The 12,309-nt window shown below is 30.0% G+C and overlaps 1 pseudogene across 1 annotated transcript; it reads left to right on the top strand.

Moving 5' to 3' along the window:
- The first annotated feature begins 561 nt into the window (after positions 1-561).
- Positions 562-11,172, top strand: LOC103698429 (furostanol glycoside 26-O-beta-glucosidase-like; annotated as a pseudogene). Its single transcript, XR_015972614.1, has 12 exons — positions 562-790; positions 910-979; positions 3,777-3,835; positions 3,928-4,003; positions 4,278-4,355; positions 4,443-4,530; positions 5,147-5,396; positions 5,781-5,896; positions 6,006-6,250; positions 8,205-8,236; positions 10,558-10,657; positions 11,060-11,172. The product of XR_015972614.1 is annotated as a furostanol glycoside 26-O-beta-glucosidase-like (transcript).
- Positions 11,173-12,309: the final 1,137 nt, after the last annotated feature.

Below are 12,309 nucleotides of genomic sequence, written 5' to 3'. Positions count from 1 at the left end.
CGCCCCGTTGGCTTCTCTAAACACGTGCTTTGCCTTAAGTCTATACCGTCCACATAATGCGTTGTGTTTCGAACTCCGAAGACTTGGACCAATTCCAACTCCCAAGTCTTAACCCCAAGACTTGGACCAATTCCATCACCCAAGACTATATATACCTAATTCGAGTTCCCAAGATTGGGACATGCCGTGTGGAAGAATTGTCTCTTTTAAAGGAAGAATCGCATGTGCGAAGCATCGCGTTGACCTGGACAAATGTTTAATTCTCTTCTTAATTTATATGAACACTGGCGAGATGTCCAAATCAATGCATTGTGGATTTTTCACTGAACCAAGTTGGCGTTCTCTAAGCTTTTAATCAGGCGATGTTGTAGTTGGTCATATTACAATTTAGAATATTCCACATTTTTGAATGAATGAGATTAAACAGCCACGCAAGATTTGCATTGGCTCAGTCCAGATGTTTCACCAATGAAGTGGTCGCGAAAGCTATGTGAGAATGCATCAACAAATCCAGCTCTATATTCCAACTCCCAAGACTTGGACCAATTCCTCGAGCTAAACACGCAATGGCTGGCAATATATATAGATAGGCTCCTGCTTGCAGAGGCCTCCTCGTAATGCATTGAGCTCTGCTGGTGTGCATACTGCTGTCATGGCGCCTCCAGTAGAGTTTCCTCAGAAGAAGAGGAAAAGATCGGAACCTCCAACGGGGGTTCCAGCTAAGGTGACTTTAGGAAGGAGTAGCTTCCCTCCTGGTTTTGCCTTCGGTGCTGCGTCTTCTGCTTACCAGGTCTCTCTCTCTCTCTCTCTCTCTCTCTCTCTCTCTCACACACACACACACACACACACACACACACACATCCATCCATGCCACTAATATGGGCTGTTTGCTGATGGGACATGGTGAAGGTGGAAGGAGCGTGGAATGAAGGAGGGAAAGGGCCAAGTATATGGGACACCTTCACCCATAACAACAAAGGTTGTCGCTTGGAAACCTCCACTATCATTTTTAACTTTTTTTTGCACTTAGAAGTAAAAATCGTATGAAGGCATTGGAAGATCTAGGAAAAGAAAATGATTGCCCTGCAGGTGGACGCTTGCTACCCCAAAAACTAGGATAATAAATTGAAATCAAAAGTCATCTATTAGTTTATTTCTAAAGTTTAAGGATAATGAGTTCCGCAAACATGCTTCTACCGCTGCTAAAAATTCCTCTTTCCTTCCATAACTTGCCGTTGGATAGGTTACTCACGTATAACCCATTCATGCATTGAAATCGGCCAGCTAATATAACAATAGATTTTGTGCAAATATACCCTTCTAAATATTAGAATTTACGAGAATACCTCTCAAAATTGATATTTCATGTATACTCTTATAAAACACTCGTGTTGCATGTATATATATTTTTTTCTTTTTTCTTGCATATATACTTACACCATCTAATGTCGTTAAAAAATTAGCACTTTAAAATTTTACTTACTAAAATATCCTTAACATGCAAAAAGAAACATTTATATTATTATACATACAAATAGCAACTCTATGAGGGTATTCATGTAATTTCACATATTCACGAGAATTTATACATAAAAAATTCTAACTTTATTTTTGTCTATTTCAACTTGTTTTAACACTTAGTTTAGTCTAGTGCTTGCTCCTCAATATTTTTTATAAAAATATTGCTCAGAAAAAAGATAGATTAAATGATTAGATAACAAAGAGAGTTATGAAAGTTCTTTCACTAATCATGAGATTATTCTACTTTATTCTTCTTTATTTATAACAACTGTTCTATCTTATTTCATCAAAAACTAGCGTATAATATTTATTGTTATAGATGCGTATGAGGGCATGATCAGAATATAGAAAAGGATCATAATCTCTTAAAGGCATATGATAAATTACAATGATCAAGCTTTCTTGCTCATGCTTATGAGTCTGAAGGATTTTGAAGTCCTTCAATGGTTTTGTTTGGGGATGATTGATATTGTTCTTTCATCCATGAGCACAACAAGAACAAGGAAGTTTTTGGCAAAAATATACTAAGATATATTAAGATGATAGATGTCCTAAATAGTTGCTAAGATTATTGCAACTAATAAGTTGGTTTCTACAATTAGGGATGGCAAAATATATTAACATGACTCAACTAAGCAATTTGGGTGGGGCATAGGTCAAGAAGTTCTTCAGTTCAGGTTGGGTATGGTTCAAAATCTTGACCCGAAGCCTAAACAGGTCAATATGGGTTAGAACTTTGACATGACTCAGATCATGATGATAGAGTTCTATTTCGATTAGGCGATATAAGTCAAGTTAAATCATCCATGTCTTTAAGTAAAGATACTGTGCGTGATTAATTTTTTAAATATTACAAGTCATGAAATATAAAGATTTAGATATAGTAAGTTGGGTTGATAGAAGAACAACATTTGCATATTAGATTTCTTTATGGGTCAAGTGGGTTATGAGTGTCGACATATTAATTGTTATAAATCAAAGCTTCTTGACATGACATCAAGTCGGGTTAGCTACAAGTTTTCATATATTACCATCCATATCTATAATAACCAAAAAGAAGTTTTCTAAATTTTATATTCTTTTTTATTGAAAAAGATTTGGTATCAATTTATGTCTAGCTAACACATTTATGGTGAGCATTTTAATTTAATTTCTCTTCACAGTTAGGTTTGTGTGGTGCAACTCATTAGTTTTATTTATGCACATAGTCGTATTTACTCTATACTTGTTGGCAACCATGTTGAAGGATTGAACATAAAGGGGCAGCCAATCAAGGATCATGCCTCAATTACTCCATGATTCTTTAATTGAAGGTTGAAGAATAGTTTCGGTCAAAGTATCTAGCACATGAGAATTAGTACTAAATTAATTATTTATTATTCAAAGTATATCTATCATTTTACGCTCAAAAAAATGGTCTTTTTTTCGCACTTTTCATGCACCAGAGATCGGAGTTATGCTTAGATTAGCTCTTGCCTTATAGTCAGTATGCATGAGGATCAACACCTCCTGATTAGTTCCATCTCCTCTTCAAATTCACATAACTAGAATATGGTCTTTACAGACATTTGTTGCACAAAGTTGGATACTTAATTTGCTTCCCTACTCATCTATAGTCCATAACTTCAACTAAAAGTCAAATAATCAAAAGGAGATGTATAAGCTAAGTATTCAAACCTAAAACTGCTAGAAATGACCAACAAAAAAAAGTTCGCTCAGCATCTCAACCTAGAGCATGAACATACGTGCATGCATGCATATAATATATGTACATATGTATATACATATACATATAGTACACACATAAACATGTATTCAAATAATCAAAAGGAGATGGATAAGCTAAGTATTCAAACCTAAAACTGCTACAAATGACCAACAAAAAAAAAAAGTTCGCTTTGCATCTCAACCTAGAGCATGAACATACATGCATGCATGCATATAATATATGTACATACATACATACATATACATACATACAATTGACTATAATTACACACATAAACATGTATTTGTACATTTAAAATTATTTTAATTTTAGCACCTATTCCCCTATGCAAAGACATACGGCAATAAGGGAACTAAGAAACTTTAATTTCCTGGTTATGCTCTTCTGCATGAGTAGAATCCTTGTTCAAATCTTTGTTGATGCTACATAGAAGGGTTGCTTTTTCCTTTTCTTAAACTAAAGGTTTGTCTTTGCATATTGGGGCAGAATCCTGGTCTCATGTAAATGCTTTCATGATATTTTATAGATAAAATTCAAGACAAAAGCACCGGAGACATTGCTACTGACTCATACCACAGATTCAAAGTAGGTATTGCGAAGGTTGACTTGATAGCTTTTTCCTTCCCTGTACTTATAGCACCTCTTAACTCGAATCCTTTTACTTATTATGGTCACAGGAAGATGTTAAAATAATGAAGGATATAGGCATGGATTCATACCGATTCTCCATTTCTTGGTCAAGGATATTGCCAAGTAAAGTTCTTATTCTGTGTTTCATGTCTATAGATATCAATGCTTCTTCTAGTTGTTAAATTCTATGCATAGCTATGGAGTTTGTTGAACTGAAGTGTAAGCTAACCATCTAAGTTGTCAATTATGAATATAGATTTTGGAGCACAACCAGCTTAGGTGTCATACTTGCCTCCAAAATTCCATAAGAATTCTTTATGATGAAACTTACTTGAACGCGGAGGCAGTATAGCTTGCATCAATTTTATCCATAATCATGAGCATCTTAACCTTGCAGAGGGCACATTAAAAGATGGAGTAAACCCAGAAGGGATCAAATACTACAATGATCTCATCAACGAGTTAATAAAATATGGTAATAACAAGTAAAGATAATCTTAAATGTTTTTCATCCTTTTGCAAGTCTCGGCAATTATATAATACTTTTGTGACTATTCTGCAGGAATAAAGCCCTTTGTCACTCTATTTCATTGGGATGTACCACAAGCATTAGAGGATGCATATGGAGGCTTCTTGAGCAGTCAGATTGTGTAAGTGTCTAAGTTTATTGACAATGATTTTTCTATTTTCATCACGTCATCACCCAAAGATTACGAACAGAACTAGTATTTTTGGTGGAAATGTGGATAGAATTAATTTTAAATCTAACATTCAATAAGGCTAAAACTTATATGCTCAAATGGTGAAGATAAAATCAAAATAAATGGGGTAAGATATGTCAGTAATGGTAATAGTTACAAATAAGTTATTCTATTTAACACAATTTCTAGCTTTAAATTAAAAAAAGAGCAAATATTTCTTAACTCATTGTGATATTATATAATACAGGAGAACTAATAATGCAATTATTGCATCTGGATATATCTAGATAAGTGTTCTCATGTATCATGTTATAGGTTGTAGATTTACGGCCGGTTTTTGTATTTTGATATCCCATTATGAACTCATCTTTATTATGTAAAGGAACCTAATATGTATATAGTATATATTATTTTATAAAATTATTATGCTGACTTTATGTAGTTCTAATTAATATCATCCAAGTTATTTCTTTGTATAAGGTTATATAGATGTTATAATTATTTTATAGTTCTCTCATGGTACATTTTTTGAACTCTTCATTTTTTTTTCTCATATTTGTCTTAGGAACGACTTCAAGGATTTTTCAAACATATGCTTTGAAGAATTTGGAGACCGAGTTAAATACTGGATCACTTTAAATGAGCCATGGAGTTTTAGTACTATGGGATATTCTTTTGGAAAGCATGCACCTGGGAGAAGCTCTAAATTTTTTGGATCTCCGGAGGGTGACTCGATGAAGGAACCATATATTGTTACTCATAACCTTATTCTTTCTCATGCAGTAGCTGCTAGGCTCTACAAAAACCAATTTCAAGTAAGATGAAGTTAAATTTGTGATGATTAATTATTGCATATTACATATGTACTTGCTTTTTAATTGATAATGTTGTTTTTGAATATACAAAAATTTTGAAATAAATTGTATCCATCAAATAAGTTCTATAAAATGATATGAACTATTTCAAAAATATAAATTATTAAACTTGTCATATTTACTAACATTTTCAATCAGCTATTGCATGGGTGATTCTACCTATTGAGAATGAACTCTATTACTTTCTTACATAAAATATATAAACAATTATACATTACTTTTAAATTGATTGGAATCCATAATATTTATTTAATTTTTAATTCATTTTTCTTGTCTACATGCAATTTCGAACCTTATTAATACCAGCTATGAATTGTATGTTAGGCTAAACAACAAGGTGAAGTCGGAATTACCCTTTTAAGTATGTGGTTTGAGCCATATTCAAAATCGTATCAAGACAAATAGGCTGCAAATAGAGCCATTGAGTTCATGCTTGGATGGTTAGTGAAAATATAAATTATCATCATTATAATTTCTATAAAAATATATTAACATGTACATGGTGAACTATTTTTCTAACTTTCATCTTAATTTATCAAATTTACACAGGTTCATGGATCCATTAGTCTATGGAGATTATCCATTCAACATGAGAGCATTGGTTAGGGAGAGGCTTTCTATCTTTACAAGCGAGCAGTCAGAGATGATTAAAGAGTCCTATGATTTTATTGGAATTAACTATTATACTTCTACATATGCACAAAGTGTTCCAATCTTACAGAACTATTCGCCTAATAGTGACTCATATGCCAAGCAACTTGGTATCCTTAGTGACTCATATGCCAACCAATCTGGTATATCAATTGATTGACTAATTTAATAAAAATATTTTATGTTTGCAAGTTTCTTCTATATTTATTTTTTTATTACTTTTAGAAGGTTACATCATCCAAAATGGCTTTCCTTTCTACTCCGAAGTTTGAATGTAAAGAGTAAAAAAAAGTGAAAAATTTTGATCTTTTTTGGTTTTCTCAAAGTTGTTAATCATTTATTTTACTTCTTAGGGTTTAAATACATATATTTTGTACCTATTTGATTTCCTATGAAAAGTCCATCAAACCCTCATCCCTACATATGTTAGGTTTTTGCTTGTCCTTTTCTCAAAAAGTAAGAAAAGCCCCCACCCGCCCTTCCCACCCCCCCCCTCCTTACTCTATGATTTTTATTAGAAGATAAAATATAAATTGCAGAAAAAGAAAGAGAAAAGGATACTTCAATCAACATAATAATCTAAATATTTGATAGTTTCTTACTTCTATCTTTTTTAATTACGGTGATGTCTCCAAATTAGTAAAATTGTGATATAACATATTTATCAATAGTTTCATATTTATTTTCAATATGTATATAATAAATTGTAATACTAAATGCCTAAATGGCTGAATAGATTAACCATATATAAGAATTATCGTTTCCATTTAATTTCAGCTATTAAATAAAATATTTTTAAATGATAAATTAACAAATAGAAAAGGATATCAAGTACGAATAATTAATTTTTTTAAGTGGCATAAGTTGAAGAATGGTAGATATTTGAAAATGGAATGTGTCTCAAACAACAAGGATGGATTATATATTTAGATGGCCTATCTACTATTTTATGGTTTAAATATTCTCAAATTATACATCATATTCATAATATATATATATATATATATATATACTGATTTTATATAAGAGTATTGCATGCTCATATTTTGGAAGCTAAAAAGGTAATATTTATAATATTAATATATCTGCTTGTCTAACACTATAGCAAGGTACTTGTAGAGATGAGAAGATAGTATAAATTTTCCAATTATAACTTTTAGTCATTAATATTCATGCCACAATGTATTAAATATAACTTCAAAAAAATCTTAATTGCTTATGATCATGCTACTATTAAAAAAAAAATTATGTATAAATAGGGTTTGCTACCAAAGAAAGTGAGCCTTCATGACTGTGGATTGCTTATGTTCTAACTTCATTGAGTGACATGAATCATCAACATAATATTACGATAATTATTCTTTACTATTATTAATTAAATATTCAAAGTTATGGATATTATATGCTCAAGTATCTAAGTATTAGATTTGTAATCTATCTTCTATTTTTGCATTGTTATGTGAACTTTCCTTATCAAAATTTATTTTTGAATTATTTAGTTTTCACTTGACTTTCAAATATTTTATATATATATATATATATATATATATATTAAGGCATTCAATAAAATTTAATATGTTATTATTATGTGAGACTGTTGCTATGAAAAATAAGATTGTCTAGGCTACAATCACAATCTATAATGGATGAGTATATGTTCATTTAAGAATTAAGTGCCTCTTTTTTAGATAGAAAATAAGTTCTAAGTTAGGTATTCTTATAGTTTATAAGGAATTACGGTACTTTGCTAGCATATTAAATTTTGTATTATGGTTATGGGAACTTTAAGAAATGGACATGGTTATGTTTAGAAAATACAACCATGGAGTTAAAACTAATATCTCAATAATTATACGAAGCTTATCTTGTTAAAACTTGTCATCTAAAACACTAACATATATTATTACTTGTTCTATTTTTTGTGATATTATCTATATATAAGATAGGATGTTACTTATTCATGACAGTATTTAGAACTTAAAGTTTAAAAATAGTCGATACAATGCTTCTTTTATGAAAAGAATAATCATTTGAAGTAATTTGAAAGCCATATTCTTAGTCACTTTTCTAATAATTATACAATTTTTTTTATTGCAGCTCTAAAAGATGGTGTTCCTATTGGACAATTGGTAAAACAATATCTTTCTTTTTTAATTATTATTTTGCCCTGCAAATGAGTTAAACTTGAAATAGTTATACATTCAATCCCAATTTCTTTTAGTCAGTGAAGAAATTCCATCTTCTAATTCACTTAGAATATGCATGGCCAATATGCTATTTTCTGTTAAAGGTTTCTCATACTTGGCATAGCCTGTATTTGGATGATATAATTAGTTAAACTAGTAAATAGAAAATGATAACTCAGATTTTACAAATGGCAACTTAGACTTCCGTATGTCTTCGAGAATACTATTATATTTTAATTTTTGACAATTGTACTAAAGAGTGGAGATCTAATCATTGATGGTACATCACTAAGCTATCTATAGCAAAAAAAAATATATCGCTAAACTATGGAACTATAAACTTTCAAGTCTAAATCTTATATTTAACTCATGTAATGTCACTACATGATTTTTTTTCTAAAATAGAGTGATGAAAGTTATTTTTCTCCTTCAAAGACTAATGAAGAAATATAAATAAAAGACCAAGATCTCTATATAGTTTTTATTGATTTAAAGAAAGCATATTATAGACTTCCTAGAGAAGTCTTACAATGAGTGTTAGAGAATAAAAAAAAAATGTTATATATTTTAATGTGATCAAGGGCATGCATGATAGAGTGGTTACTAGCGTGAGAGCTATTGATGGTAATACTAATAAGCTTCTAATTATAATAGGTTTACACCAAAAATCTACTTTAAGTTCTTACCCTTTTGCGCAAGTTATAAATAAGCCTACTAAGTATATTCAGGGTAATATTCCTTGGTGCATGCTATTTGTAGATGATATGGCCTTGGTGAGTGAAGCTAAGGTCATGATGAATCATAAGTTGGAATGATGGAGAAGTGTAATTAGAATCCAATAATTTTAGATTAAGTAGAACCAATATGGAATGCACTGAATACAATTAATTTAGTAAAATTCAAAATAAAGATGAAAGAAAAAATTGAGAATCATGAAGTTTCCACGAATGATCATTTTTTTTTGGTAGTTAAAGATTGACTGTTCTTCAAAAAGGGGAGATTGAAGAGAATGATATTCATAGAATTAAAGCAAGTTTGGATAAAATGGAAAAGTTATCTAGAATATAATATTGTCATAGGATATTTACCAAGCTGGGAAAAAATTATAGAATAACTAGATGACTAGCTATGCTTTATGGAATAGAATATTGAGTAATTAAAAATAATATGCAAACAAGATGAATGTTGTTAAAACAAAAATGTTGAGATAGATATCTGGTAATACAAAAAATAAAAGAATAAAAATGAAGTTATTCATAAAAAGATGAAGGTACCATCAATTAATGACAAATTGAGAGCAAGATAATTTAGATAGTTTGGATATGTATAATAATATAAGACAGGGGATGAACTGGTATAAAAGAGTGATTTTATATATATATATATATATATATATATATATATATATATATATATATATATATATATATATATATATAAGAAAAGAGGAAGAAAGGTAGATCAAAAATCACATAGGATGAAGTAGTAAGGAAGAACTTGACATCTCAATATCATTTTAAAAAAATAGCCTTAAACTGAGCAGAATGGAGAAATAGAATTTATGTAGCGACCCCGACTAGTTTGGGATAAAGGTTTAGTTGAGTTTAGTTGAATGGAATAGAAACACAATTCATATAAAGGATAAAGCAATGACATGAAAGTGTTAGAGGCCAAGGTACATATCCAATTTAATAATTGAAATGATAATTGATAGGGAGAAAATGACTCCATAGATCAACATTTTGTAATTTTTCTATTACTAGTTGTAGAGTAAATTGATATCTCTCTTGTATAATTTTTTAAATTTTTTTGGTAATGTCAATTTATGTAATTAAATTAAATAAGGGGCTCTAAAAAAGGAACTAACTTACTTTTTAACTTATAAACAATAATTTATTTACTAATGCTAAAGTAGAAGATAGTTTCTTATCAAACCAATATTCATAAAATTAAAAGGCATGATGTCTCCAATCTCTGATGATCATTTAGAAATAACAAAAAGTGGATAAGTTTTGAATCAATATATACACGAATGTTGATAGTTTGTCATTTGATTTATATATACTCCATATATTGTAAATTGAAGGTAGTCATAACTTAGGAAATATAACATACTCCCTTTGCTCTTATAAAAATTCATATTTTAAATCTTTAAATATTTTATTTGCATGTAACATTATATTTATTTCTCATTATTAAGGATATATTCATTTAATATTATTTGTATGACCAAGATTTCATCTAATGCACTTTCCTTCTTGTAGGATGGTACATGGATATATGTCTACCCTCGTGGAATAAAAAATCTTTTATTATATACAAAGAGGAGATATAAAGACCCAAAAATATACATCACTGAAAATGGTGAGTAATTTTACAATGCAAATATGGTTAGATATAAGGGCATATGATTGGGCAAAAATTAATTAAAGTTGTTTTTGTCGCATGTGTTATGCTTTTTGGTTTGCAAAACAAAATCTTTTGTCAAAAGAAACTAAAATAAAAATTATAGGTAAATCTATGATTAACCTATTGCTAATTTTCAAGTTGCCTTGGAGCACATTTTATGTAGAACTACAAAACATTGTCTTTCATTGCATATTTTTCAAATACTTATAAATAAATAGAATCATCGGATCAAATTTATGAAAACTTTAGATAGATTTGGAATACGAAATGATATTCTTCCTTTACTCCTCGATGGAGCATAAGCCTCTTATCTCTACTATTTTTCTTATTGTTATAAATGAAACTCTCTTTTTACAGGTACTTGTGAAATAGACTATTCAAATCTAACATTGAAACAAGCACGTGATGATCCATATAGAATCAATTACCTCTCCGTCCATCTTGCTCAAATTCGTGAAGCTATACCGTAAGTCAACATATCTTAGATGCGACTTCACTATAAGCTTGGTGAAATTGTAGTGATCTCATACATTATATTTCTATGAACTATTGCTTTCATAAATATACAAACTTTAACAAACAAAAGATGGTTAATATATATAGTATGTACATCCAAGAATAATATAGTTATACTTATTAATAAGCCTTCAACATATATAGAATAACAATACTATCTTTTTTCTTAATATGTAGGACCAAAAGGGTTTACAAAGTTTAGCTAAACCACTATAAAATAATGCCAAGGGCTACTATGTAATTGGTATTCATGATTAGTATAAGAGAAGCTATTGCAGGCATCCTTGTGATATAAATTACTTGTACAATAGATATTAAGGTTATTAGACTTGTGTAGACATGTGTTGAGCCCAGCCTATTATACAAGTAATTTATATCATAAGCCAATAGAAAAACTACAAGTAATTGATATTGAGTTCATTTATATCCAAAGCTACTCTATGATATTTATGAATATAGGTCTAGCCCAGCCTGCAATCTTATAATTTTGCTGGTTGTACTTACCCAGCCTACAAATCCTATAGGATTTTTAGTCCAATCATCCAAACATGCCCTAAATGGAATTATCCAAGATAGTCCGCAATTTAAAAAATGTCAATAAGATGCTATAGTTGCATATTGATGATCACTAGCTAAATTGTGTATATGAGGAAACATGTCACATAGTGAGAGTCCACCGATCTACCTATTTAGACATTTTTAGTACCTTTAAAGCATATAGAGTATTGAAATTGTCACGTCCCATAAAAATCCATCTCATATAAAATATAAAGAATCTAAATCTCCTATCGATTAAATAATAAGTTGTTGGTACATGGCTTCTAAAACCAAAATTTAAATGGCAAAACCCATAACATCAAAATTCAAAAAGACACCCAACTATAAATTTATAATCAACTAATAAACTAAAATTCTATTACAAAAGCTTCTTAGCACGAACTCCGAGCCTGGATCCATTTCCTCTCCTAGCAAACTTATTTGTCTAAAAAAGTTAGAAAAGAAGAGATATGAGCTACAATGCTCAGTAAATATACCTTTAAATGCCTTACTGGATCAAGCATAAGTTTTTATATGAATCAATGCATAATTAG

This window comes from Phoenix dactylifera, chromosome 13 (genome assembly GCF_051530095.1).
Source record: "Phoenix dactylifera cultivar Ajwa chromosome 13, Ajwa_hap1_PhDact_Kaust_v1.1, whole genome shotgun sequence".
In the NCBI taxonomy this organism is placed as follows: Eukaryota; Viridiplantae; Streptophyta; class Magnoliopsida; order Arecales; family Arecaceae; genus Phoenix; species Phoenix dactylifera.
This window is presented reverse-complemented; position numbering and strand designations above follow the sequence as displayed.